The following is a 27,232-nucleotide window of genomic DNA, read 5'->3' as shown; positions in this document are numbered from 1 at the left end:
CGGGTTGTTAGCCATTGTTCGAGGTTGTGGGCGGCAGTGTTGAGGTCGTTGGTGATGGGAGGTGGAGCTTGTGTGAGGTTGGCGATCAGGTGTTCTTTGGAGATCTTGTTCCACTTGCGGTAAGGTGTAGTGTGTTGTTGGTGGTGGGTGGGGGGTTTCATGAAGGAGAAGTGGACGCAGTGGTGGTCAGTCCAGTGGAGTTCGGTGATGTGAGTGATGGTGATGTGGCTGCTGGAGGTGAAGATGGCATCAAGTGTGTGTCCCGCTGAGTGAGTGGGTGAGGTAAACAGTTGCTTGAGGCCGAGGTTTGTGAGGTTGTTCAGCAGGGCTGTGGAGTTGTAGTCATGAGTGCTTTCCAGGTGAAAGTTGAGGTCACCAAGGAGTATGTAGTCTGTGGAGGTGAGGGCATGGGAGCTGATGATATCTGTGATGGCATCGCATAATGGGGGGTGGCGTCCTGGTGGTCTGTAAATGAGGTTTCCTCTAAGGGTGGTATTGGCGTTGATGTGTTTTTGAAAGTGTAGGTGTTCTGCATTGTCTAGGGTATCGTTGGTGTTGGTGGAGATTTTGATGGTGTTTTTGTATATTATGGTGATACCTCCTCCTGGTTTGTTTATGCAGTCTCTACGGGTGATTTTGTAACCTTCTGGGATGGCTATGGCATTGTCGGGTTCTGATGAGCGGTTCATCCATGTTTCAGTGAAGAATGCGATGTCAGGAGAGTATGTTGTGAGCAGGTCCCAAAGCTCGATGGCGTGCTTGTGGACGGAGCGGGTGTTAAGGAGGATGCAGTTAAGGTGATTGCGGGGTTTAGTGTTATTGCGGTGCTTGTTGATGTTGCTGCTGTTAGTGTGAGAGCAGGAAAAACAGCATGAGTGGCATGTGAATGATCCATGTGTCTGATTGGGGTTGGCCTGGGCGCAGGCGGGGTGCTGGCCTGGCTTGAGGGCATGGAGTTCAGTGGAGGAGTAGTGCTTCTTCGGGGGGTCAGAGAAGCGTGGACCAGGGGGATGGGAGCTGGCAGGGTCGGGAGAACCGGGAAAAGCCGGATAAGAAAACGGGCAGTAACACAGTGGGTTAGACTAAGCAGATTGGAAAAAGGGCACAGGTAAAGTCAAAAACAGTGCAATAAATGAAAAACGATTTACAAAAAATGAAATACTAAACGAAATACAAAGTGTAAAGCACACTAGATACGCCTACCACTAGGCACCAAGGATGAGGTGCAGGCGGGTGCCTCCGGGTGGTGGAGGGCCTCGAACTTCCTTACAGTGGCAAACGGTGGGGTCATGGGCACAGAGGCAGGCTGGTGGAGCCAAAGTGTACTCCTGGCCTAAAGCAGGTCAGGGGGTCACACGGCTCCGCGCATCGGGCGCCATTAAGAAGGGGAGGTGGGAGGGAGGAGCAGCTGGGAGGCAGGAGGGGGAATGCCAATGGGGGCGTGAGGGGGCGGGGACGCAGCAACAGGGTCGGGAGAACCGACAAGAGCCGGATAAGAAAACAGGCAGTAACACAGTGGGTAAAACTAAGTAGATTGGAAAAAGGGCACAGGTAAAGTCAAAAACAGTGCATGAAACAAAAAACGATTTTCAAAAAATTAAATACTAAACGAAATAAAAAGTGTAAAGCACACTGGATACGCCTACCACTAAGCACCAGGGATGAGGCGCAGACGGGTGCCTGCGGGTGGTGGAGGGCCTCGAACTTCCTTACAGCGGCAAACGGCAGGGTCAGGGGCAAGGAGGCAGGCTGGTGGAGCCAAAGTGTACTCCTGGCCTAAAGCAGGTCAGGGGGTCACACAGGGCTCTGCGCAGCAGCTGCCATTAAGAAGGGGAGGTGGGAAGGAGGAGCAGCTGTGAGGCGGGAGGGGATAGACCAATGTGGGTGTGAGGGGGGGCGGGCCGCAGGGGACGCAGCAGCTGGGTCGGGAGAACTGTCAAGAGCCGGATAAGAAAACAGGCAGTAACACAGTGGGTAAAACTAAGTAGATTGGAAAAAGGGCACAGGTAAGATCAAAAACAGTGCATGAAACAAAAAAAAAAACGATTTACACAAACAAAATACTAGAAGAAATACAAAGTGTAAAGCACACTAGATACGCCTACCACTAGGCACCAGGAATGAGGCGCAGGGGGGTGCCTGCGGGTGGTGGAGGGCCTCGAACTTCCTTACAGTGGCAAAAGGCGGGGTCAGGGGCACGGACGCAGGCTGGTGGAGCCAAAGTGTACTCCTGGCCTAAAGCAGGTCAGGGGGTCACACAGGGCTCCGCGCAGCGAGCGCCATTAACAAGGTGAGGTGGGAGGGAGGAGCAGCTGGCAGGTGGGAGGGGAAAGACCAATGGGGGCATGAGGGGGTGGGCCGTAGGGGACGCAGCAGCAGGATCGGGAGAACCAGCAAGAGGCAGATAAAAAAACAGGTGGAAACACAGTAGGTAAAACAAAGCAGATTGGAAAAAGGGCACATGTACAGTCAAAAACAGTGCATGAAACAAAAAAACAATTTACAAAAAACGAAATACTAAACTAAATACAAAGTGTAAAGCACACTAGATATGCCTACCACTAGGCACCAGGAATGATGAGCAGGCGGGTGCCTGTGGGTGGGGAGGGCCTCAAACTTCCTTACAGCGGCAAACAATGGGGTCAGGGGCACGGAGGCAGGCTGGTGGAGCCAAAGTGTACTCCTGGCCTAAAGCAGATCAGCGGGTCATACAATGTGTATATTGTTATGGTTTTTACTAATTAAACAATAAATATACTATCTATCACCCATAGTTTCATGACATGTGCATCACCAGTTCTACTGGTTCTTTTCTCAGCAGTAAATGATGTTGTGATGTTAGCACTGGCAATGTCTACCTTGATATTCTCAAAAGCTTTTTTATGTTCACACAAACAGACAAAGATTTGGCACTACTAAATAGCACACTCAGAGATGTGTTTTTGTCTGCAGACTTCATCACATATGTTCCATAGTTTTCATTTCAGCACATAAAATACATTAGTTAATTTCTCTGCCATGATTTGGAAGCGTCTTTTATGGCTTTAACTGAGTCATTTTTATGCTTCACTTATTGAGCACAAATTGTCTTTCTTAAGTATGCAAATTCGTTTTGAAAGGATAGCACTTCTATTTTCTCATAGTTACCTTAGTCCTGGTCAGTTTGTTCAAAACAAGCTTCTGCTCTTCCACTGTCTTAGTGTGGACCTAAATGTCATCCTGAAAGAATACAGCCTGATCAAAGCCTTATAAAGATATGCCATCATCCATTGGAATATACTGGCAGCACTGGCAAAGCCCAAGGGAAGGTACCTAAACTGAAATATATATTTAGTTGTTATAAATATGGGAAGTGCTTTTGTTTCTAGGTTCTACAGAATTTGATGGTATGCACTTCTACGATCTAATTTGGATAAACATCTCACCTCTTTTAACCTTAGCATTGTTTCCTCCATGTTAGGCAACAGGAAACTATCTACAATGATATTCTGGGTTAGGTTGCAAAGATCTACACAAAACCTCAACCTGCTGTCATCCTTGTTTCTGATGACCATAGGTAAGATTCATTGAGCCGACTCAGTTTCTGTCCAGGCCTGAGAAAAAATTAAATTACATCAACACATTAATGTAATTTAGGGAATTTCACATTACACTTGCAATGCAGAAATATCTTAAGGATTTTTGGAGCCCCAGACCAAACCTAATTTGGAGATCCCTGCTCCCAACAACACTGAATTTATTGTACATACTTCGGTTATTCACATCCTTAGCAACTACAAAGAGGTCATTGATAAAATTCTTCCTTGGGCAGATTACATATGCGTGTACACCTGCAGCAGTCTCTCTCTGATCAGCACCAGAGATGCAGAAAAACTAGTTCTACAAACAAGGCTGCTCCATGTGGTGCATTGTACTGGTGACTCACTTTTGGTTCTATGCATATGGACGATGCTTTTTTTGTTTAATGCACTCCAGTCCTGCCCCGTGAAGAACAAGGATTTTGAGTTAGTTGGCACTAGGCTGTAATAATACCAGTCAAGCAGCAGTTCTACATGGACAGTGCAGTCATGAAAGGAACATATTATGCTGCTCTGCACTGTACATTGACATATGGCCTGCCATTGTTACCTGTGGTTAGGCACTACCTTGGTGCAAGTAGGCTCTAGCTGGATTGCACCAGAAAAGCAGAAAGGCTAGTAGTCTGACCAAGCTTATCACCTAAAATGTTTTGTGCAGCTAGTCTGTCAGCACCATTGAGGCATACGTGCAGGTGGGTGCTTTTGTTTATTGTACTGACACTGGTGCATGGGATGGTATTCAGAGTTTGATGGCACTAGTCTTTGATTGCATCCAACAACGTAATGTAGTCACAGAGGGAACACACAATACCAATAATTACTGCACAGTAACTGCCACATACTGCATAAAGGCAAGGACATGTGCAGCTGGGTTTGACATGTGCACTCTAAAATGTTAAACCAGATTCTAATCTAATATGTATTCTTCTTTAACCCTCAATGTCCCTCTGGTAGAGGCCAGACAGTTTGAGCTGGCTAGAATGAAATAAAGTATGTCAAAAAATCATTATTTAAAAGCCCTAGACAATCTGGGACTGTCACCTAAGCCTAACAAGGGTGACCTTTGAAAAATTGAGGCCCTGGGCTGGTGCCCAATTTGCCTACACCTTAAAACACCTCTGGTTATGCAACATGTCCAGAATTAAGCCACTTTGTATATTTACTTGGCATTTGAAGTAAAAATCTACATTGAAAGTTGTCATTTGTGGTAACAGGTTTACTATAAACACACTGAGAATAACAAAACATGAGCAGCTGTTGTACAAGGTGCTTTTGATTAAATGCATTCTTGCACAAACAATTGATATGAAGATGCATTTCCTGCTATAATATATCATAACATGACAGATTTGCATTTTACAGAATTTTGCTTTAATTTTGTTTAATTAAACAGAAGCAAATTACATGAATTTCATACACCCCAGTTCTACAGTTCATTTTCTGGTTCTCAAAATCCTCCAGAAGGGCAAAACAGTACAATGAATTGGTTGAGAATCCTATAAAATGATATATATCATTATTGGGCTCCTGCTGAAACCTTCCATTTTGACACTAAAATCTCTGGGCTGGATTAAGTAGCACTTCTAGGGAATTTTTGCTTTCTTGAACTGGCCCAAGGTTTTAAATGAGCTATTTGGTTTTCATAATCATCTAGTAGGGCAAGGTTGGATACTGTAGCCTGATAAGGCTCCACAAGGCAAGATACCTTCACTGCAAGCCTCTGCAGAAACCTTCTTCTCTTCATGACAAACAGCTACAAGTGGAAAGTACTCTTCCTTACCGTATGCCTCTACAGTGACTTTACAGGTACAGCCCAGTCTAAGCACAAAGGTGTTTTCTTGGAGCCAAACACATTAGTCACATTTGTGGGTCAGGTAAATACACACTGATGCCCACTTATGGCGTTCACCTTGAATGGTGCTGTTGCATTTACTGTGCAAACCTACAGTGGCTTTAAGGAAAAGAGAAATGCACTAATTGGACGTGAGCAATTTCTAGTATGTTTCATGAAAAATGCACTTGGTATGACACTGTTTAGCACTGTCAGAGTGCATTGGGTCATACTGGTAGCAAAGACAAGCAGAAAAAAAAGAGAGGAAGCACTTCAAATCGATATCCTTTCCTAGAATGTATCATCTTTTTTCCAAATGGTTTCCTTTTTATACAATGCATCTTTCTTTAACCCACGTTTTAGACTTTTACACAAGTCCACAACCTATTATCAAGGGCTTAATGGGAGCAAAATATTGTGTTTATTTGAATTGTATGCTTTGTTGTTATAACATAAGTATGGATTAGGAAGATAACATTTAGGGGCCGACTACAAGATTTGAGATCCCAACGCGTGACCACCAAATTTGCAGGTAGGATGCGCACTATTACAATGTTTCTGCCAGGCTGACTGGCGGAAACATTGAAATAGATCGTTCCTGCTGGTCAGACCGGCTGGAACAGTGCTACAAGATAGCACTTGGCTCCCTTTAATGAGCTGGGTGCTACCTCGTAGCACAGAGGGGCCGACCAACACCCTTGGAATGCGCACTGTCTGCAAAGCAAAGCAGACAGTGCGCATTCTGAGGGTGCTGGGCAGGGGACACCTGCACTGCCCATGAGATGAGCATGGGCAGTGCAGTGGCCCCCTTGTGGCCCCCTGCACTTGTTCTCCGCCAGCCTTTTTGTGGTGGAGAGCAAGGTTGTAATCAGCCAGGTGACGCTGAGTTCAGCAATTCTCAGTCCACCATACTCATAATAAGGCTCTAAATCTCAAATGTAATGGCCCTCTCCACTTGATATGCAATAGTTCATCTTTCCAATGGCAAATTAACCAAGCCTCTAAACTGAGTTGGGGCATAGCATAGTCACTAATTGAAACTTCTTTTTCTTCTCTACCAAAGTCATGCTTGAGAATTGCACACTTAACTTACTCAAAACTGTATCTGTCACAAGATGTTGAAAAAATACTATACCAGTGTAGCTAGCAACATTCACAGACTCACACATTTTATCAGTTTGCTTCAAGCCCCTATAAAAAATGTCAGAAGTATTTATTTTTTTAATGTGGGAAGATTATACTCTTTTACCTTGTCTGGTTAAAGAAAATATTATTCATAACGGCTGAAATTAAATCCTCCACATTACAGTCCTGAAATGCTACAATCACCTTTTTTAGAAGGAGGTTAACCATGCTGGTTAATGCCAGAGTGGGTCCGAAATATCAAACATAGAATATCATGCCACCTTAATATTGTAGCCAAAATATTTAAGAAAATATATAGACAAGTAAGTATGTATAAATTTTCTTTACCTAATTCAACGTATTTGTACCTTAGGATATCTTCAATGTATGTAGAAATGGAGATGATAAATAGTATATCTATACCTCTCTCTGTGCACTTACTTGTCAATTGCTTTGTTCTTGATATTTTGGCTGCAATGTTAAGATAGCACACAATATCATAATCAATGGGGGTCATTACAACCCTGGCGGATGGCGGAGAACCGGCGGTAAGACCGCCAACAGGCTGGCGGTCTTACATTGGTGTATTATGACCATGGCGGTTCCTGCCATGGTCAACCACTGGTTCTCCCGCCCGCCAGGGCGGAGACGACCGCCGGGCTGGAGAACTGGGTCTCCAGCCCGGCGGCCATCAGTATACCGCCGGCGGTATTTGGACCCGGCTTACCGCCGTGGATTTCCAGCGGTTTCAACCGCCATGGCGGTGAGCACTATCAGTGCTAGGGAATTCCTTCACTGGCACTGATGGGGTCTCCCCCACTCCCCACCCCCACCCGACTCCCTCCCCTACACCCCCCACCACCCCTGCCACCCCCCAAAGTTGGCAGGGCCCCCCACCGCACCCCGACCCCCAACATAACATTACTCACTCACACTCGACACGCATGCAGGCACCACCAACACACACACTCACACACCCCGACATACATACCTACATCCACACACACAGTCAGACACGCACACCCACATTCAAACATACACGCACACATCCATACAGACATACCCACAGCCATACACGCACTCATTCCCATACACACAACACCCCCGCAAGCATACACGCACTCACACACCCCCTCTACATACACCCACGCACACCCCCATGCACGCACACAACACACAACACCCCCCCACCCCCTCCCCTAACGGACAATCAACTTACCTGGTCCATCGATCCTCTGGGAGGGGACGGGTGCCATGGGGGCAGCTCCGCCGACACCACACCGCCAACAGAACACCACCACGGCGAATCACAGGACGTGATTCGCTGGGTGGTGTTTTGTTGGCGTGGCGGTGGAGGTGGAGCAACCTCCATTTCCCCACCGCCTGCAAGTATGGCTGTTGGCGGCTCTCCGTCGGAATAACGACGGAGAGCAGCCAACAGTCATAATACGCCTGCACAGGCGGTCTTCCGCACGGCGGTCCCTCGGCTGTCTTGCAAAAAGACCGCCGAGGTCGTAATGACCCCGAATATTCCTTACCATGACCTTCATCCTTGCAGGGAATTGTAACTGGTTGCAGTAATGGTAAGTGCTCACAATGGACCTAATTGACAAAGGCAAACTTAAAAGTCTGTGTAAATTTAATATTTTTTGCTGTTCCCACAAACTCAGAGTTAATACTAAGTTTACAACTGCAGAGACTGCTCAATAGTAAACTTACTAATAACTTTGAGTTAGTGGATAGCAAACAAATATAGTAAACATAACAGGGAAGTGTAAATGTACCTTTGTGAATCAGGCACATTATTTAACAATGGTACTCATGTCACTCGTCTTACAGTGCACAATTCTTCAAAAATCGGCGTTGTTTTCTTTAGTTTTTCCTTGTCTTTTTTTATGTGGCCATTCTATCTGCATTCACTTCTGAAAGTGTGCACTTTTGGCTACTGTTATATTTCTATATCAAGTGTTTTCTTTCGGGCAACATCTTCTTAGGTATAGCATGCAGAGAAGATATTGAAGTTATGTTTTGCGTAACACAACTACAATACAGTATGTTAAGGACATGATCAAATTTTTTCACAACCAAAATCTTAAGAAGCAGAAGTACAGTGGCAGGACATCTGCTCCTTTTAAATCAGCATCCTTCTCCTACATTTTATCCTAATCTTTTATACAATTTTCTCCGAACAGTTGGCAGAAACTAGATTGCATTATCACAAAGAAACTCAACAGTGAAATGCTTTAAAAGAAGCTGCTGCAGAAAATAGATGGTACAAAAAGATACATTTACAGAAAAAAGGACCACATCCAGAAGACACTGTAAAATAAAGTCCAGTAGAAAAAGAGACCATGTTGTGAATTTTTGTAAAAATGCAACGATAAATGATGCAACAAGAGAACAGGAGAAATGTTAAAATAAGAAATATGTTAGCAGTATGGCTCTCAGTAAGCGTCGGGGTAGAGTGAAGATTCTACTTATAATTAAGATAATTCAAATATTATATTGATCACAGTGTTAGTTTAGGATAAAGGTTACCTTTAAGATTAGGAATCAAATTGAGAAGTTTAGGAAAAAGTGGATAAAATGTGTTTTTTTTAAAGAATGTATTTGTGCTAGGTTCATTTTGGAGGCCCAAGTGCTGATTTTGAATAGGCAGCCGATAAGGCAGAAGATTATTGCACATACTATTAAAAATACTGAGTGATATTGCCAGGTGTTGCAGAATGGGTTCCACTCATTTAGTAAGCCCAGATTTTTTTTGCTTTTTAATCACCCAGTTTTGGACTTTTTACTTTGGGTGAATCTCAATATACGTGTCTCGGTATGGTAATCACATGGTAAATGGACTGCACATGTTTATCACCGGTGTCCATCTTTTAATATAAGGCTGCGGCAAATGCAATTAGTTTAAGGGATACTTAGCTGGTTCATATCAACATGTGCCACAATGTGTGCACCCATGTGCAGACTGTTCATGCAAGACTACTGTTCCATTAAATATGCACAGGTAGCCTGGTGCAATGGGACTCTGAAGGGTTAGATATAGACTGGGTGTTGGCTACATTATATTAGTGGGAACTCATAGGTAAAGTCAGTATGGTTTACTCTTTTGTCTGTAATGATACCTTATTATACATTTTTGAGGAAATCTGCTTTAAAGTGGAGTTTTGCTTCCCTTTGGCCTACAAAGTCCATCAAAATGTAACAATGGGGTGAAACATATAGGCCAAGATGGATTATGCAAGTTCCAAGAAACTGTAGGTACATCTTATAGGTCATTTAGAATTGTCATATTGCTATGCTTCTATTCAGGATAAGAGCCCAGTCCTTTTGTCACCTTCCTTGGCCAAGGTAATTCCATTGCTCTCTAGCAGCAGGAACAAAGGCCTCCTGACACAGAGGACGGTAATCCTATCAAATCCTGATGAGATAAGGATGGGGAACGAAATCTTCATCTATTAATTAGCTGTCACACTGTACCAGGATTGTGACAGCTCAGTCCCACTGAACAAAGGAGGGAGCCCAGACCTATGGAGCCAGCAGAGGAGGATGCTTTTGGTGGGAAAGGCCCTGGCAGTGATGTCAGCGAGGGGCAGAGCTAACATCCCCAGAGAAAATGTGATCATTGATTTCTGGTTGATTTCATCTTGACCTGTCCAAGCAGGTTGTGCAGGAAGGTTGGGACAGGGCTGAGAAAAAGGGCTGGTTGTGCTTTTGGTGCGTTTTGCTGCACCATGGGACTGTGACAGCCAAAGACAACTGGGAGGACAAACCCCCTAGTGCCCAAAGGAATAAGGGCTCTGTCTCCAGTTGACCCCAGGGCAGCCCCTCAGCCAAAAGAAAAGGGGCCAGAGACCCCATCAGGAAAGCCAAACGACACTAGGGTGTACAACAACACAACAAAAACAATGCAGCCAGAGCTGCCTTATTAACATTCACACTCTGAGGAGGGAATTCCCCATAAAGCTTTTCAGGGCTTTTCATTTGTATATTGTTAATCACTGTGGTGGCCCCAAAATGGACAGGCCTGTCACCAATGAATGAAAAAAAGTGTGATGTGGCTGCAGGGGTGCAACAGCTTCCCTCCCCCAAGATGTTTTCAAAAGTGACTCCACGTTTCTGGGCCACAGAAATTATGATCCCCAGACTTTCCCAAGGTTGGAGATTTTGGTCTAAAATGGAGAGTGCATCCCCTTCTAGGGTCTGGTTCTATGGCTGCATGTTATGTGGACTGAAAGTATATAAAGAAAACCTCAACATATGTAATGTTTACGATTAATGCATTATTAACAAGTTATGTTGAAAGTGATTATTGAAGTCCTTTTTTGATAGAAATTAATGCAGTTATATCCGATTATTATTGATTCCCTGAAATGATGGTGGTGTTAATTAAAATGCCCACTGAATGTCTCTTAGTGTGGTGACCTTTGACAAAGCCAATCGGCTTGCAGTTTATATTTTGTAAATGCTCTTTCACAAAGCCAGAAGGCATTCAAGTGATACCTCCATTATTGTGAAAGGCTATGGGGTATAGGTGGGGCTACTGAGATTTTAGGGTTGCAAATGTGATTTCACAGTATCACCAAGATATTTCTTTCTACTTCATGTATATATTTGTAAATTGATGTAAATTATTTATCAGTATGAGCGTGATAAATGTACGTATACTTTTCCAAAGTAAAAGCACTAGCTCAACAATCATTTATTGAGTGTTATTATTATGTTAGAGCGAATGGTGATAACAAGCCCACGCCACCTCCCCCTCGGTAGGCCTTGGACTGCTCTGCTTCACTACCCTGAGAGGGGCAAGTGCTACAATGGGGTCCTTGGTTCCCAGTAAGGGGAAATTGTGGACCTTTTACTCATGCAGGCCTCACACCCTGCACAACTGATAGCCCAATTTCCTACACCATGCCTTTAATGGTTGATTTCAAGTTTTATCATCTCCAATGTGGAATAGACTGTGTATAGCAGTGTTATTACACTGTTTTGGACAAGTGGTCCTGAGCCGCCGCTCAGAAATAAATGGACAAATGCAACCTTTTTTCTACTGAAAATGGGAGTTTTTGGCACAAGTCAGATTGTTACACCATTCAGAATGAAACCCCTACCGGTAACTGAAACAATATTGTTTTTCCTGCAAAGAACCTTTCTCCAAAGGTTGTTGTGACCGTAACACTGAATTTTACTATCTCCTCTGATGTGTGGAAACAAGAGATAGCGTAGATCGAAGGCAAGTGATCTTTGTGGAACTTTGAGGTCCTGAGGATTCCAATACTCATACAGATCCATCCTCACTTAACCATATATCACTAGGTCAATTATGAACACTTTTTCTCCCTTAGTGGATGAACATTTTTTTCAATCAAAAGAGAAAATAATTTTTAAAAACCCAAGTCTGTAAAACCAGTCAAAAAGGTTGTTGTGGTGGCAATCCAAGAAAAAATCCAAAATATCTGTCAGAAGGCTACGCAAGGCTGCTAGAAATATAGGGCAAAAGCAATTTGGGAATGTTTAAAGTAATGCTCCCATAGTGCGAATTCATGTACTGCAAAATACAATTCAGAAACCTATTGCTGGAGATCTGCACCTCTGCCTCTCAGATATGTTCTGCACAGAGAGCTCCTCTCCAGTGACAGAGATTGCCACACACATAAGTATGGGATTTTGTAGTTAATGTGGGAGAGACAGGTGAAAGGGTGAAAAAATAGTGACTAATTATTAGAAAATGGGTGATTTTAATGGAAATGTAAGGAGGGATTTAGCTGGTGCATGCTAATACAAAACACACTTTGACATAAGAGCAAGCATATTGCAATTCAGAAAATACTCTTTTAATTCTACTACAGCCCTAAACCCTAAGCTTACATGACCCCTCCCTTCCATAGTCACAACTAGCTCTGTAGACATCATCCCACACAGCCTTCTTTAATAAAGGGGAGTAGGCATACAATGGCCAAAGGACCCTACCCCTAGGTCCTCTTTTAATAAAAGGTTGCCGTCATATGCCCACCTCCCTAAACCTTAAGTGGACCCAGGGACCTCATCCCCTGGGGCTTTAGTTTAATTAATGAGGAGAGGGTGCATGTCCCCCTTCCCGAGACACTAACAGGCTCCAGAACCCCATCCACATGTGGTCCCTTCCCCTAGCCCAAATGGGCCCAGGGGACACCATTCCATGCAGCCAATTATGAAAAACGAGAGGGGTGCATGGCCAACCTCCCTGGGCATTAATAAGCCCTTGGGACTCCATCTCACATGGTCAAATTCAATTTGTAAGGGGGGGCACAATGCCCCTCCCCTTGCCTTAATAGGCTCTGGGAACCCTATCCCTCAGAGATGAATGCCATATTAAAAGGGAGTGGGACCATATGACTTCTCTCCCTGAGCCTTAGCAGGCCTTGGTTACCCTATCCCCCGGAGCACATTGAGAGCCCCAGGGCCTCTGTTGCCCTAGCCAGCTTGTTGCATACTGTTGGAAATAGCATTGCTCCCACCTGAAGGGAGCAACTGTGTTTTATTTTCTCCAGGTTGCTGGGAGCAATGTATATTTCCCTGGCCATGGGAGCGTGGGTAAGGGAGCAGAAGTCTGCTCCCACCCAACAGGAGCATTTTAAATTCCCCTCCCAATAGGAACAGACAGCCTTTGCAGCCCATGTTTTCTGTGGCAAGGGAATGCATATTTGCTCCAACCCGGCAGGAGCTTTGAATTAACCCACTAGGCAGAAGCAAACATTTTTTTTTCTCCATGTCTCTTTTATTATTATGAACATTAGAAAACCAGTTCCAATTGCATACCTGTACAGTACAACATTCTTCCATCTTTTTCATAACAATGCAATGCACAGGTATTATTATATAACATAATGCGATTGACAATTGTAGTATTATAGCCATATATATCAGTTGGTCGTGTGTGCTCATGCTTATCTTTCCCAGTATTACAGTTTTTGTACCACTGAGTGAGGTATATGTCTGATGTATCTAACAGAGAATAGAGTAACAGTATAACTAATATTAACTAGATGCGCATTCGGGTGTGTTGGCATGAGCGGGGACCGGTGTACCAGTCTACAGATGGAGCAGTTTTCGGGTGGGTGGGTTGGTTAGCCCTTGTTTTAGGGGGTTTCACATGCCTATAGCTGGCCTAATCAGTCTGTCAGCCAAGGGTTCTCTCAATTCCCTCTAGAACTGTTGCCCAATCTGGGGGTCTGGATGGTGGGCTACCAAGTGCGTATGTCATCTGTATTACTTGTTGTTCTGTGAGTACTCCTGTGCATAGGTCTGTTAGCCATCCCTTAATTGGTGGCGTTACACTAGATTTCCAGCACATTGCAAATCTTCTTTTTGTGAGGACCAGCGCTAGGTCTAAGATCTTGTTAGTGGCCTTGCTCTTTGGGGATCTATGTGTTACTACGAGAATATAGGCGGTCAATCTGACCGCGCCGAATGACCGCCCCGTGGTCAAAAGACCGCGGCGGCCATTCCAACTTTCCCGCTGGGCCGGCGGGCGCCCTCCAAAAGAGCGCCCGCCGGCCCAGCGGCCAAGCCCCTGCAACAATGAAGCCGGCTCCGAATGGAGCCGGCGGAGTTGCAGGGGTGCGACGGGTGCAGTGGCACCCGTCGCGATTTTCACTGTCTGCTAAGCAGACAGTGAAAATCTTTGTGGGGCCCTGTTAGGGGACCCTGCACTGCCCATGCCAGTGGCATGGGCAGTGCAGGGGGCCCCAGGGGCCCCATGACACCCGTTCCCGCCAGCCTGGTTCTGGCGGTGAAAACCACCAGAAACAGGCTGGCGGGAAGGGGGTCGGAATCCCCATGGCGGCGCTGCAAGCAGCGCCGCCATGGAGGATTCCCTGGGCCAGGGGAAAACCGTCGGGAAACCGCTGGTTCCCCTTTTCTGACCGCGGCTTTACCACCGCGGTCAGAATAGCCCAGGAAGCACCGCCAGCCTGTTGGCGGTGCTTCCGCTGCCCTCCGCCCTGGCGGTCAGAGACCGCCAGGGTTGGAATGAGGGCCATAGTGTGTTAAGTCAAGGTGTGTTCCCCATCCCATGATCCTATTCAGTGTCTCAGTTACGGATTCCCAGAACTTGGTTACATGAGTGCATGTCCATACCTTATGTAGGAAGTTGGCATTCCCATTATGTCATCTCGTGCATTTGTCTTCCGTAGACAGGTATATTTTCGTCAATTTTGCGTGGGTAAGGTAAGTGTGGTGTAAATAATTAAATTTTGTGTATTTGTAATGAGCATTTGTTGAGATAATCTTCGGGACTAGGAGAGCTTGTTCCCATTGTGTTTCTGTTAGCGCTCTTTGTAACGTGGTTTCCCAATATACCTGAAGCGCCCCAAGGGGTTGTGTATTGTCTATGTGTATCGCTTTGTATCTATTTGTGATTGCTTTTCTCTCTCCCCCATGAGTTAGTAATGTCTGCCACAGTACTGATGTGTGTGGTTCCTCATGTATGGTGCCCCAGTAGTGTGCGGCGTAGCGAGTTAGTACCGCGTAAGTGAGGAAGGTGTCCGGTGATATGCCATAGTCATTTACTAAGCTATCGAATGGGACCAACACATGATCCTCAAAGATGTCTCCCCACTCCACTATTTCTGTATTCTCCCAGGCGGACGCTATCGGTTTGTACCGTTAGTCTGCACATCCCGGTAGGGCCCAAAATGATAGCTGAGGTGCATACAGGTTTTTGTTGAGTATTGTGCATGTACTTGATACAGGACTTCTTAGCATTTTTCATTAGTATATTGCTATCGCCTTCTTGTGCATCTGAGCCAGGCTTCAAGATCCAGCTTAGGAGTCTGCTTGTGTCACCGTGCCTATGTGTGTCGCTCAGTTCGTGTAAGTTCTGACCTACTAGCCGGCACATAGGCCACTGGAGCTGGGCCGCCGCATAATATTGTTCATAATTTAGTGCTCCCAGGCCACCCTCTGATGTAGGTGCGTAAAGTTTGCTCAAAGATACCCAGCATCTTCCATTACCCCAGATCAGTGCTATAAGAAGAGAACGCATGTCGGCAAACCATTTACTTGTGAGGATTACCAGTAGGGCCAAAAATAACAATCTCGGCAGCACCAGTATCTTGGAGATAGCCAGTCTACCCAGTGGGGACAGGGGGAGGGACGTCCAGAATTGTAGGGAAGATCTCGCTCCCGTCAGTGCCCTGCTGATATTTGCATCTATAAGATCTTTTTCCTCATGGTATATTCTGACCCCCAGGTATTTGAAAGTGTTGCAGGACCATGACAGTGAGGTAGTAGGTAATTGTTCTCGCTAGGTCGTATCCAAGGGTGTGAGCGGGAACAGACAGGATTTCTCCCAATTGACTTTGACGCCAGACGCCCTGCCGAACTGCTGCAACAGTGTCAACAGATGGTGTACAACCCCAGCGGAGTTGCGCAGGTATACCAATGCATCATCCCTGTATAGTGAAATGACGTGCCAAGCCCCACTCATGTATAATCCCAAGTCGGGTGCACATTTCCTGAGGGCGTGCGTCAAGGGCTCCATTGCCAGCGTGAAGAGTAATGGAGACAGGGGGTAACCCTGTTGAGTCCCTCACCCAATAGCAAAGGATTTTGAAATCAGGGTGCCCTCCTCACTTGCGCCAACGGTGCTTGATGTAAAAGGGTTATCCATCTCAAGAAATTAGGCCTGAGGCCCATCTTTTTTAGCACCATTAACAAGTAATTCCACCCCAATGTATCAAATGCTTTTTCTATGTCAAGCGATACTACCCATGTGCCTATCTCCCCCATGCGCACCCAGCTCATGAGAGATAACAGCTGCCGAAAGTTTAGGAAAGTGCTCCTGTCGGGTTTGAATCCATTCTGGTCAGTATGAATTAGTCCTATGATTATGAGTGTAAGTCTGTTTGACAACATGCAGCCAAGGATCTTGTAGTCGGAGTTAAGTAGTGACAATGGCCTGTATGACCCCATCAATAGGGGGTCTATGCCGGGTTTGGGCAGGACCACCAATGTTGTTTCCCTCATAGACGCTGGCAAGATCCCCCTAGCATACACAGAATTATATGTCGTTATCAGTTTAGGCGCTAAGATTGTCTGGTATGTGGCATAGAATTCAATCGGCCACCCATCTGCCTGGAGTCTTTCCCCGCACCATGCTGTTAATTGCATCTTCTATCTCTGATACCTGCAGCAGAGACTCCAGTATTTCCCTATCTGCAGGGGACACGAATGGCATGCGCAAGGGGTCCAGAAACATCTCTATTTCATTGTTCTCCATATCCGTCTCTGGGGCTGTGTATAGTGAGGAATAGTACTCATAGAATGCTGCATTGATATCCTCCTGTGTGTTCGGCAATTGCCGGTTCCCGCCCCGTAGTGCAGTAATTGGGGTTTGGGCATTCTCCGATCGCAAAAGCCAGGCCAGGAGTCCGCTTTATCTCCTTCTGCATGTTTACAGGCTTGGTATTCCCTATAACTCAACTTGGCTAATCTATTGAGCGTTTTTTTGTGATCTATGCGTATATTCGCTAGTGGGTTGGCTGCAGTGTTATCCATGTGTACGAGCTGCTTGTGTATTACATTTTGGTTTCCAGGTCTTGGAACTCCCTGTGCAGGAGCTGCTCTACTCAGAAATTCATTTTTATGGCATTACCCCTGTGTACCACCTTGAAGGCGTCCCATTTGGTCCCTACATCTGATGCAGTGCACTCATTTATCTCAAAGTAGGTATTAATGTGCCCCCTAAGGGAGTCCCTATATGTTGCATTCCGCAGCGCCGTTATGGGCATTTCCACGTGGGTATGCTCGGGGGTACGGTTCCACTGTACCCATATCATATCCGCAGGGGTTAGTGGTCTGATAATGCCCTTCCAAGATACTCAGCATTAGTAACTTTTAGTAATGCTTCTGGGTTGCAGTAAATAAGGTCAATCCTAGTGTGGAGGACATGAAATCCTGAGTAATGTGAGTATAAGCACTCCATGGGGTGCCAGCTTCACCATGTGTCATGTAATTGGTTGTGTGTTGCCCACTGACATAAATGTTGTGAGATCATGACAGATTGGCCGTCCGGCACCAGTGGGCGAGATCGGTCCAGCTCTATGTTCGGGGTGCTATGAAAGTCTCCACCCCAGTTACATGGTGCTATCAGGGAGTGGAGATGTATTAAGACCCATATTTATACTTTTTTAGCGCCGCATTTGCGCCTCTTACTGGCGCAAAAATGGCGCTAACTCACAAAAAACAATTGTATTTTGCAAGTTTGCACCACTTTTGCATAAAAAAATGACACAAATGTGGCGCAAAAAAGTATAAATATGGGCCTAATTGTCCATTAAAATGTATTCTGATTTGTGTTAGGGACATATAGCGAAATTAGGGAAATTGGTGCTCCGTCTAGGTTCCCTTCCAATATTGCATAAGGTCCTTCTGGGTTTGTCCTAGTGTGTAACGTCTCAAAGCGTACCCCTTGTGCCACCCATATAAGTGCCCCTCTAGCGTATCTTGCGTGTGTGGTCTCGATCAAAGTTCCCCACCATTTTTATCACATTTTTCCCAGATCTGGTGCTGTAAAATGTGTCTCTTGCAACAAGGCCACATGTACTTTGTATCGACGTAGGAACTGATAGACCTTTTATCGCTTACTAAAGCCCGCTAGCCCTCTTAAGTTCCATATTATAAAAGAGTATTGTGCCATTTACCTGATAGTGTATGATGTTATCTGTATCTTGAGTGGCCCTGGAGTGGGAGCAGCTTGAGGACCAAATATTATTTGTACTGCTCCCTGCCCTCTACCACAGCGCCTCCCTCCATAGCACAACCCGAAATGCACAGCCTCTCAAAACCATTGGTAACCTGTGTAACATCCCTTCTGGTAAAACATAGATATGACATTAAACTCCCCATCCCAGGCTGAGACGCCAGTTGTTGGTCAGCCAATAGCACTGTAAAGCTTATACAAATCTTAACCATTTGCTGTTCAACTATGAATACACCAAGGTGTATGGTGGTTATGTGGCAGGACAATTAGGAGCAAGTAACGTAGTGTCATATGAGTTAATCCTGCTCAGCCCACATGTTGGTTTTCGCTGACCTGACTTCTATATGTGATTCTTCTGATTGTTGAGCCCCTTGCAGTTTATATGTTGCCTTCCATGGTGCATCTTGTCTTATAGCATGTCCTCAGCAGTTTGTGGTATTACCACTGGGCCGTGGCCCAGAATTGCATGCATCTGTTCCTCGTCCAGGTCCGGGGCATCTGTGTCCGGCTGTTCCTCTCGTCGCAGGCGGAGGTGGGGATCCAGCCCTTAATTACATCTCAGCCACCACCTGCTCTCTCTCATTGTCCTCTTGTTCTCTCGAAGGGCCTGCCCCTGGGTCCTGTCTGCTGATGTCACCGTTCTCCCTTTATCTTACGTCTCATGGATCGTGGAGATGGTTTTGGTGTCACCTGAGCTATGCCTCTGTTCTCAAGCAATGCCCAGGCCTTCTCCGGTGTGGTGCAAAAGGTGGTGTTATTATTTGTTATGATTCGGAGGGTCTCCGGGAATTGTAGTGCATATTTAATATTGTGCTCCCTGAGTGTGCGTTTCACCATTAGAAAAGATGCTCACTTTGTTGCACTTCCAGAGTGTAATCAGAGTAGATGTGTAGCTGCGCATTTGATATTCACCAGGAGCCTCTGGCACGGGCCATCTGTAGTATGTGGTCTCTGTTTCTGTAATTAAAGAGGCGAACCACCACTGGACACGGAGGGGCCCCTGGGCGAGGGGATCTGCTCGGTACCCTGTGAGCTGTTTTAACTGAGAAGAAGGACAAGTGTTTTCCTTGTAAGACTGTTTGGGATAGCCAATCTTCCATGTAAAGATCCATGCTGGGGACCTCTTCTTGTTCTGGCAGCCCCACCATGCATATATTGTTGCGTATATTGTTGCGTCGAGACCTTCCTTCCTGATCGTCTATCCGCTGTCGTAGTTGCAATACCTCTTTTTTAAGTCGTTGATGTGAGTGGCAGTGTCCGCCACTGTCGGGCGCATATCAGGTACTGTGTTTTTGGTGGCTTTTACACGATCCTTCAATTTCTTTTGATCTTTGCACAGGTAGCCTATGTTTATCCGCAAGGCATCGATCTCAGATTCCAATGTGGTCTTAATATCCAGCACTGCGTTTAGTCTGTCTTTAAACTTTTGTGTGTGTTCTGCTAGTGTGGCCACCAACAAGGCGTCCTGGGAGCCTCTCCGTTCTCCTAGCGTTACCTCCTCCTGCGCTCCTGTTCCGGTCGCACCAGGCTTGTCCGCTTTGGTGCGGCCCATTTTTGTGATTGCGAAGTTGGTTTGGGGGATTATATTGATGTCTGTAGTGCCAGTAGAGGGTGATCGGTGGGTACGCAGCACAGTCTGCGCATATACAGATCACCCGACCATATTGTTCATACGCCAGTCTGCTTTGCAGAGTTGTTACACTGTAGTCTGCTCTCAGGGTGTCTGGCGTGGGATGGGTCTGCTGCACGGGTGCCCGGGCAGAAACTCTGCGATCCCCCCAGTCGACCTCACCACCGCAAACCGAGGTCCAGCTTCTCAGTTCTCTTCAAGTGAGGGTCGCTGTTGGAGATGCGGCCTTCCAGTGGAGAGGTTATCTGTGTGCTCCTTCACCACTCCTCCTACCAGTTCCGCCTGCTGGAGTGCTCGATATCGTCGATGAGCAAAGGGGGAGGGAAGGGTCCCCCTCTTCATCACATCTGTCAGCACAGATCCCGCTGGATAGTCTCTGGACCAGGACCTCTCGTCAAGGCCCTGGTCACTCCCTGGCTAGCCTCCACCACCTCGCATCTCCCGTGCCAGCTCGCCCCGTTCCACCCACTCACCCGAGTCAAACGCCGCTTCCCCTCTGCAGTGCGCTTCGGTCTTCAGCTCTTTAGGAGCGCTCCTCCTGAAGACGGGATCATCTTTGCTACCCTTCCCGGGCAGGGGATCCTCATGCTTGTGTTCATCCACAGCCTGATCTCAAGGCCCAGGTTTTTTGTGCAGTTGCTCTTTCTTCTGCGGGTGCCCCACACTTGTCGGCTTGCTGAGTGGTGGTGTTAGCAAGCATCTAAGCTCTTATGCCATTCGATTATTTGGTCTGGCTGTCGTACTAATTACAGGATCATTAATGGGCCTGGAGCAGAGACGAATTTAGGCATCCACTCTGGTCGCCATCTTGGCCACGCCCCAGCAGAAGAAAACATATGTTTCCCTGCCTGCGGTCTTTTGTGAAGGGAAACTACTGTGTCACAGGGGGGGCTCCCTCAGACACAGATATTGAGCTGGTCCATGGGGATCAAGGGATGGGGGATCTGGAGACCTTAGACCTTGAGACCTAGTCCTGGGAGGGGGCTGGGCGGCCCTCTCCCTTTAAAGTTTAGTTTAACCTGGGAGAGATGGAGGCCTCAGGGAGAGGGCCATGTGCACAACATTGACAGAAATACTATAGGTACCATATCAGGAGCTGTGTCCTGAGATTATTAAAAAAACATAACATACAAGGTGGCAGGTTAGCGATACTCTGACACCCTGGCCCTTGTGGCGGGTTCCTATAGGGACCCCACAGTCCAAAATAATATATATGTTTTCATTTCACGGATAACATGGTGCTCAAATATCAGCAGCACAGCCCCTCTTATGCTACTATGGGACCATGAAAAATTCAACAAGTGAAGCTTGGGTTGTCTCGTAGTACCTCTTGTGGCAACTCACCTGTGGTTCTGTGAGAATACGGCATTAAGAAAAAATAGAATAAAAATATAAAAAATGTGCGGTGGTGGTCTGTGGGTGGGTGGCCTCCCTCAGGAGGATGGCCTTCTGCAGGGGGTTGATTTGGGTTGGTTGATGACATCATTCAACAGATATGACAGTTTGCTCTAAACATTTCAAAATGGCAGGTATTCAGCAAGATGCACATAGGTCAAATGTACCATAAAATCTGTAGGGCTAATAGTCATATCCTTTTGCAATAAGCAGAAAAAGCCGAACGTTGAGGGCCACGTTTAAGAAAAGTGGCGCTACATCCAATGCAGCAACAATTTTTTTGTGCCCCTTAGTGCCCCCTTAACGCCTTCATAGGTGCGCTGTATTTAACATACAACAATGTTTGTTTACAGAATTTTCCCTAACATTTTGAAAATGAATATCTGTACTTTATAATTCTTCATTTTGTTAATACTCATTGTTGCTCCTTAATGTCAGAATGCACAGAGAGATTGCTAGGACAATAATGTGTGCTATTCTGACAAATGTTCAGTAACAGGCATCAGAATTAAAGCAGCAACTATTTGAAACATAAAAGTGCAACTCACAATAGTTGAGGTCAAACTCTATTTTGCTTGATTGAAGTACTGCTAACACTTAATAGTTCAATGGCAGCTAAAATGTTTCTCCTACAAATTCATATAACATTTACTCTGCTGAATGAAATTTGCTGCCAGTTCAAACTGTTTCTATTAGTGTGATCATTATTTTATCAATGTTGTCATCTGAGATGTTATCAGTGATGTCATCAATAATGTAATTTAGCATGTCTTGGATGATGTAGTATGTGAGGTCATAAGCAGTGCATGGTGGGGACCTAAGTTATAGTTAGAATAATAAAGTATAGCTGGTGAAATTCAGTGTTTTTTTCCAGTCTTTTCATATTTTTGCAGGCCAGGGACTGATTCCTTGAGCCCTAAAACAGCTGGTGCAACATCTATGTTGATATTGTGGCAGTCAATCAGTTCTTGTCCGTAGGTCTGTCAGGTCTGCAGATCCTCTACAGTGTGAAATATATTTAAATTTTAACCCTTACTTTCTCAAAAACTACTGAATAGATTCACATCAAATATAATAAAACACGCTTTCTGGATTAAGATCTACCCTTCTGCAAAATTTGGTGTAATTCAGTTCAGCTGATTTTTGTGTACCACTGTTCAATTTTTCTATGGAAACTTACATAGGTAAAATGTGTTTTTGGGACCCCCCCTCCTTTATCTTGCCTGATGGATCATGTTGAAAGTCTACAAAAAGGAGGTGAAGGAGTGCTTTTTCTGAAACATTTCTGAAATTTTTTGTGAGAATTCATGAAACGGCGATAAGGTTATAACCAATCCAAAAAATCTATTTCCTATGGAAACATGGTCCTAACTATAACTACCCTGTAGTGACTGCGAATGCTGCCTGGCCCCCTCCCTGGGCTGATTTTGCACCCTGGAACCCCATTCCCATGACCCAGCCAATTATTAACAGGGGTAGGGGGCCAAGCAGCAGTGGCAGTCGCTACAAGGTAGTTATAGTTAGGACCATGTTCCCAGGCTGAATTTAGCATTAGGTACCCCATCACGCTGGACCCAGCCACTTTTTGCCTGGGTGCCCTGGCCCCACCCAAAACACCCAGTGTGCAATGATGGGGATCACGGGGTAGCCTCAAGGCCCTCATGGTCCCAGCCAGCTCCCTGCCCCCTGCAGGAGCCAGCATTGCACCTGCATGTAGGGAGCTGTAAGAAATGCAGCTCTCTGCATGTAGGAGCAATCCTTTCATCTGTTTCCCTGCCCGCATGACAGCGGGTAGGGAAACAAATGAAAACCATAGCTCCTACTTGCTGGGAGCAGAGTTAGTGTTTGCTCTCGCTTGGCAGGATCTATGACAGCTCCTGCCAAATGAAAGGAAATAGCTATCTCTCGAGGGTGGCACCTCAGGAGATAGCAGGGGCTGGCTCATTGGGGGTGGCAGTCTCCAGGGCTTTTAATGGCTACAGGAGAGGGGCAACACAGCCCCCCATTTTCATTTCCATGGGCTGGTTTTGGGAAGTGGTGGACCCTGGAGCTGTATATGGCCCGGGAGGGGGCTCCATGGCATCCCTCCCAATTTTATTAATGCTTCTGACCCCAGGGAGGGACGCAGCCCACCAGCTCAATTTTCAATTTAGCCCTGTGGATGTGGTGGTTCTGGGGGCATGTTTCCATGGGGAAGGTCTGCGTGGCTCCCCTTCAGTTTTTTTAAAAGAATGCCCTGGTGAGGTGATGGCTCTTGGGGCACATAAGTGCCAATGGAGCGGGGTCTGTGCAGCCCCCTCCAATATTTTAATAAAGACCCGGGGAGGTAGTGGTTCTCCATGCTTAAAATAGCCCTATGGGGGGGGGGCTCATGTGCCCCCTCCTTTTGTTATATTAGCCCATGCTCCTTGTACCTGGCCCCCCTGGGGGGTAAATTGTTAACAAGACCATGCTTGTTTTTTTCCATAAATGTTCATGTGAATTTGTGATTTTTGCTGTGAAAATTACAAAAACAAATTTTGGGCTAGGTGGGACCTCAGCACTGGGCCACGACGGTCAGGGTATTCCCGCCCTGTCCCCTTTTTTTATCATTTTGTTTGGGACCCGCTTGAGTCAGAGTCTCAAAATAGCTGCAAACACATCCTGGTGGAAGTGTTGGCAGTCAATCTGATCTCTGCACGAGATCAGATTGATTTGCAAATTGTTTGCCCCTCTAGACATACAAATTAGTTTTTTCTTTTAACATCTTGTAAACTACTGAATTTACACCAAGTCACAAAAAGGTTTCTCCTTGGATCAAGATTCTTGTAATTTTGTCCAGTGTTTCAGGCTGTAATCGTGTTGAAAATCCCTATGGAAAATTACAAGGGTAAAAAACTAATTTGGGGATCCCTCCTTTTTCATGGCCTCGCCTTGACGAATCACACCGAAAAAGACAGCAGCTGAAGTGAGTGTGAAAATGCTTTTCCCATGGAGACTAAGGCGGTCATTGTGACCGCCATTTGGCTCCAAAGGAGCGCCCGCCGGCCCAGCGGGAAAGGCCTTGCAACATAGAAGCCGGCTCCGAATGGAGCCGGCGGTGTTGCAGGGGTGCGACGGGTGCAGTTGCACCCGTCGCGATTTTCACTGTCTGCTATGCAGACAGTGAAAATCATGCTGGGGCCCTGTTAGGGGGCCCCTGCACTGCCCATGCCAGTGGCATGTGGCATGGGCAGTGCAGGGGCCCCCAGGGGCCCCACGACACCCGTTCCTGCCATCCTGTTCCTGGCGGTCAAAACCGCCAGAAACAGGCTGGCGGGAAGGGGGTCGGAATCCCCATGGAGGATTCTCCCAGCCGGGGGAAATCCGGGGGGAAACCGCCGGACCCGGTCAGAATGCCAAATGAAGCACCGCCAGCCTGTTGGCGGTGCTTCCGACGACATCCATCCTGGCGGTCATAGACCGCCAGGGTTGGAATGAGGGCCTAAGACCCTAATTATGACATTTGCGGTAAATCCCACTTACTGCCACGCTGATGGCCGCCAACATACCGCAGAGGATATCTGTTCACCATATTATGACACACACACACCAATCTGACAGAATTCAGCTACACACACAAATCTGCCAGTCCAAAGGTCAGTGATAAACTGGCAGTATCAAAACCCACACCTTTACGCCAACAGAACAACGCCCATCACATTATGACCCACGAATCACCACGGCGGACATTCAACGGCAGTAAACCATTGGCGGTACATACAGTTGTGCTCACAATGGACACCCTCAGACAAAACAACACCACATTAGACAATTTAAACAACACACACCTGACACCCATATACACACCACACCCACAACACCATATACACACACCCACATTACCCACAACCCTTTACGATTAAAATTCATTGCCAACGGAGACATCAAGACCACTGACACAACTAGAGCCACACACTACTCACACCTATACATCACTCACACACTCCACATCACACACCCCAACACATTACCCAACACACCCTCACAAACACACCTCACATAACGCCCATGGCATCACAAAGACACCCCCATTTCACAGAGAAGGAGTTAAGGGTCACGGTGGAGGAAATTATCAGGGTAGAGCCACAGCTGTTGGGAGCACAGGTGCAGCAGATATCTAGAGCTAGGAAGATGGAGCTACGGCGGAGAATTGTGGACAGGGTCAACACCATGGGAAAGCACCCAAGAACTAGGGATGACATCAGCAAAAGGTGGAACGACCTGCATGGGGGAAGGGATGTTCCATAGCATGAAGACACCAGCTCGGTGTACAGAGGACTGGCAGTGGACCGCCACCTCCTGCCCCACACCTCACAGCTTGGGAGGAGCAAGTCTTGGCAATACTGCATCCTGAGGGCCTGGCTGGAGTCAGAGGAGGACTGGACTCTGGTAAGTCAACTCACCACTATTATCACCTCATACCTGCATGCCATGTCACTCCCTCACCCTCACCCCCATCACTCCACTACATCCCACACACTCCACCCTCACATCTCACTCATCTCAATGCCAAGCCGTGCATGCTGTGCCAATGCATGGACACCCCTCACAGCCCTGCATGGACACTCATCACTAAAGCATGCACACCATAGAGAACTAACAATCCCACCATACACTAACATACACAAGTGAAAGCTGGCAGGGCAAATCCAACCATAGAGGGGAAGCCATGGATGTACAATATGTCATAGACAGTAACCATAACACATCATTTATATCCCACAGGTACCTCAGCCAATGTCAGCAAAACAAAATGATGATGGACGGAGTGCTGACAATGCAAACACTCACCCCCAGTCACAGATCTGGGTTTAATCCATCGTTTTTTTGCTGCCCATGCCATTCCAGTTTGGACCCAGCTATATGCAAATCAGTCTTGACCCTGTTCCCTATGGGAACAGTCCAGCCCGAACTGCCAGGCCAGGTCTTCCCTGGACTGGAAACAAGCATCCTGGGACCGGTTTCGGGGTTTCACCCCTCATCAGCCAGGCTAGCTTGAATCCAGTGGCATGGGAAGCCAATGTCACCAGAGAGGAGGTGCCAGCAATATCCAGTTCCCCAACAGAAGAGGCCCACAGTGATGACAGTAACTCTGGTCTTCAGGATCTGGATGACCAACCTGGCCCTTCAGGGACCACTGGACAGCTGGTTACCCAAGCCAAGTCACAGACGACCAAAGAGCCTCCCCCATCAGGATCCAACACCACAGCACCCATCCAGCGTACCCACACCTCTGTCCCCAGGACATGTCAATCAGCAGTGTGCCCGCCTCTACATGGACCCCAGACCACACCTTACACACAAGACGATCAGGGACCTGGGGTCAGTTTCAGTGGGCACACGGTTCAGAGGACAGAGGCACAGGCCAACAGGGAAACTGGGAGGACTGCTGTGCGCCAGGGCGTGGACAGGCCCAGGGAACCGACTCTCCATGAGGCACTCTCTGAGATCCTGGGAGCCTATCAACATTCCCAGGAAACGATGGGCCAGATCCTGGACAACTTGCAGGAGAACAGGCGGCTGGAGGAGGGACAGTGCCAGGGGATCAGGGAGGACTTGCGGGCCATTAACAACAACCTGATCTCCATAGCAGGGATGCTGGCTGACATGGCCAGCTTTATGAGGGAGGCAGTCTCACACCAGCAGGCACCTGCCACTAGCCAGACATCTAAACAGCCTTCCACTTCCACTGCTGCTAGTGGCCAGGAGGCCCAATCACAGGACTCAAAGGCCACCAGCACACCTTCCTCTGCAGAAAGTAAACCACTCCGCAAACGTTCCCTGTGATCCAGACAGAGACCCTTGCCAAGACCCCCACCAGGAAATGAGACTCTTCTGATTGTCCCCCTTGTGTCCCACTCAGTCACCCTGTCCACCTTGAACTGCCATTGCTCCCCTTCCTATGT

The sequence above is a fragment of the Pleurodeles waltl genome, chromosome 6 (assembly GCF_031143425.1).
Source record: "Pleurodeles waltl isolate 20211129_DDA chromosome 6, aPleWal1.hap1.20221129, whole genome shotgun sequence".
In the NCBI taxonomy this organism is placed as follows: domain Eukaryota; kingdom Metazoa; phylum Chordata; class Amphibia; order Caudata; family Salamandridae; genus Pleurodeles; species Pleurodeles waltl.
This window is presented reverse-complemented; position numbering follows the sequence as displayed.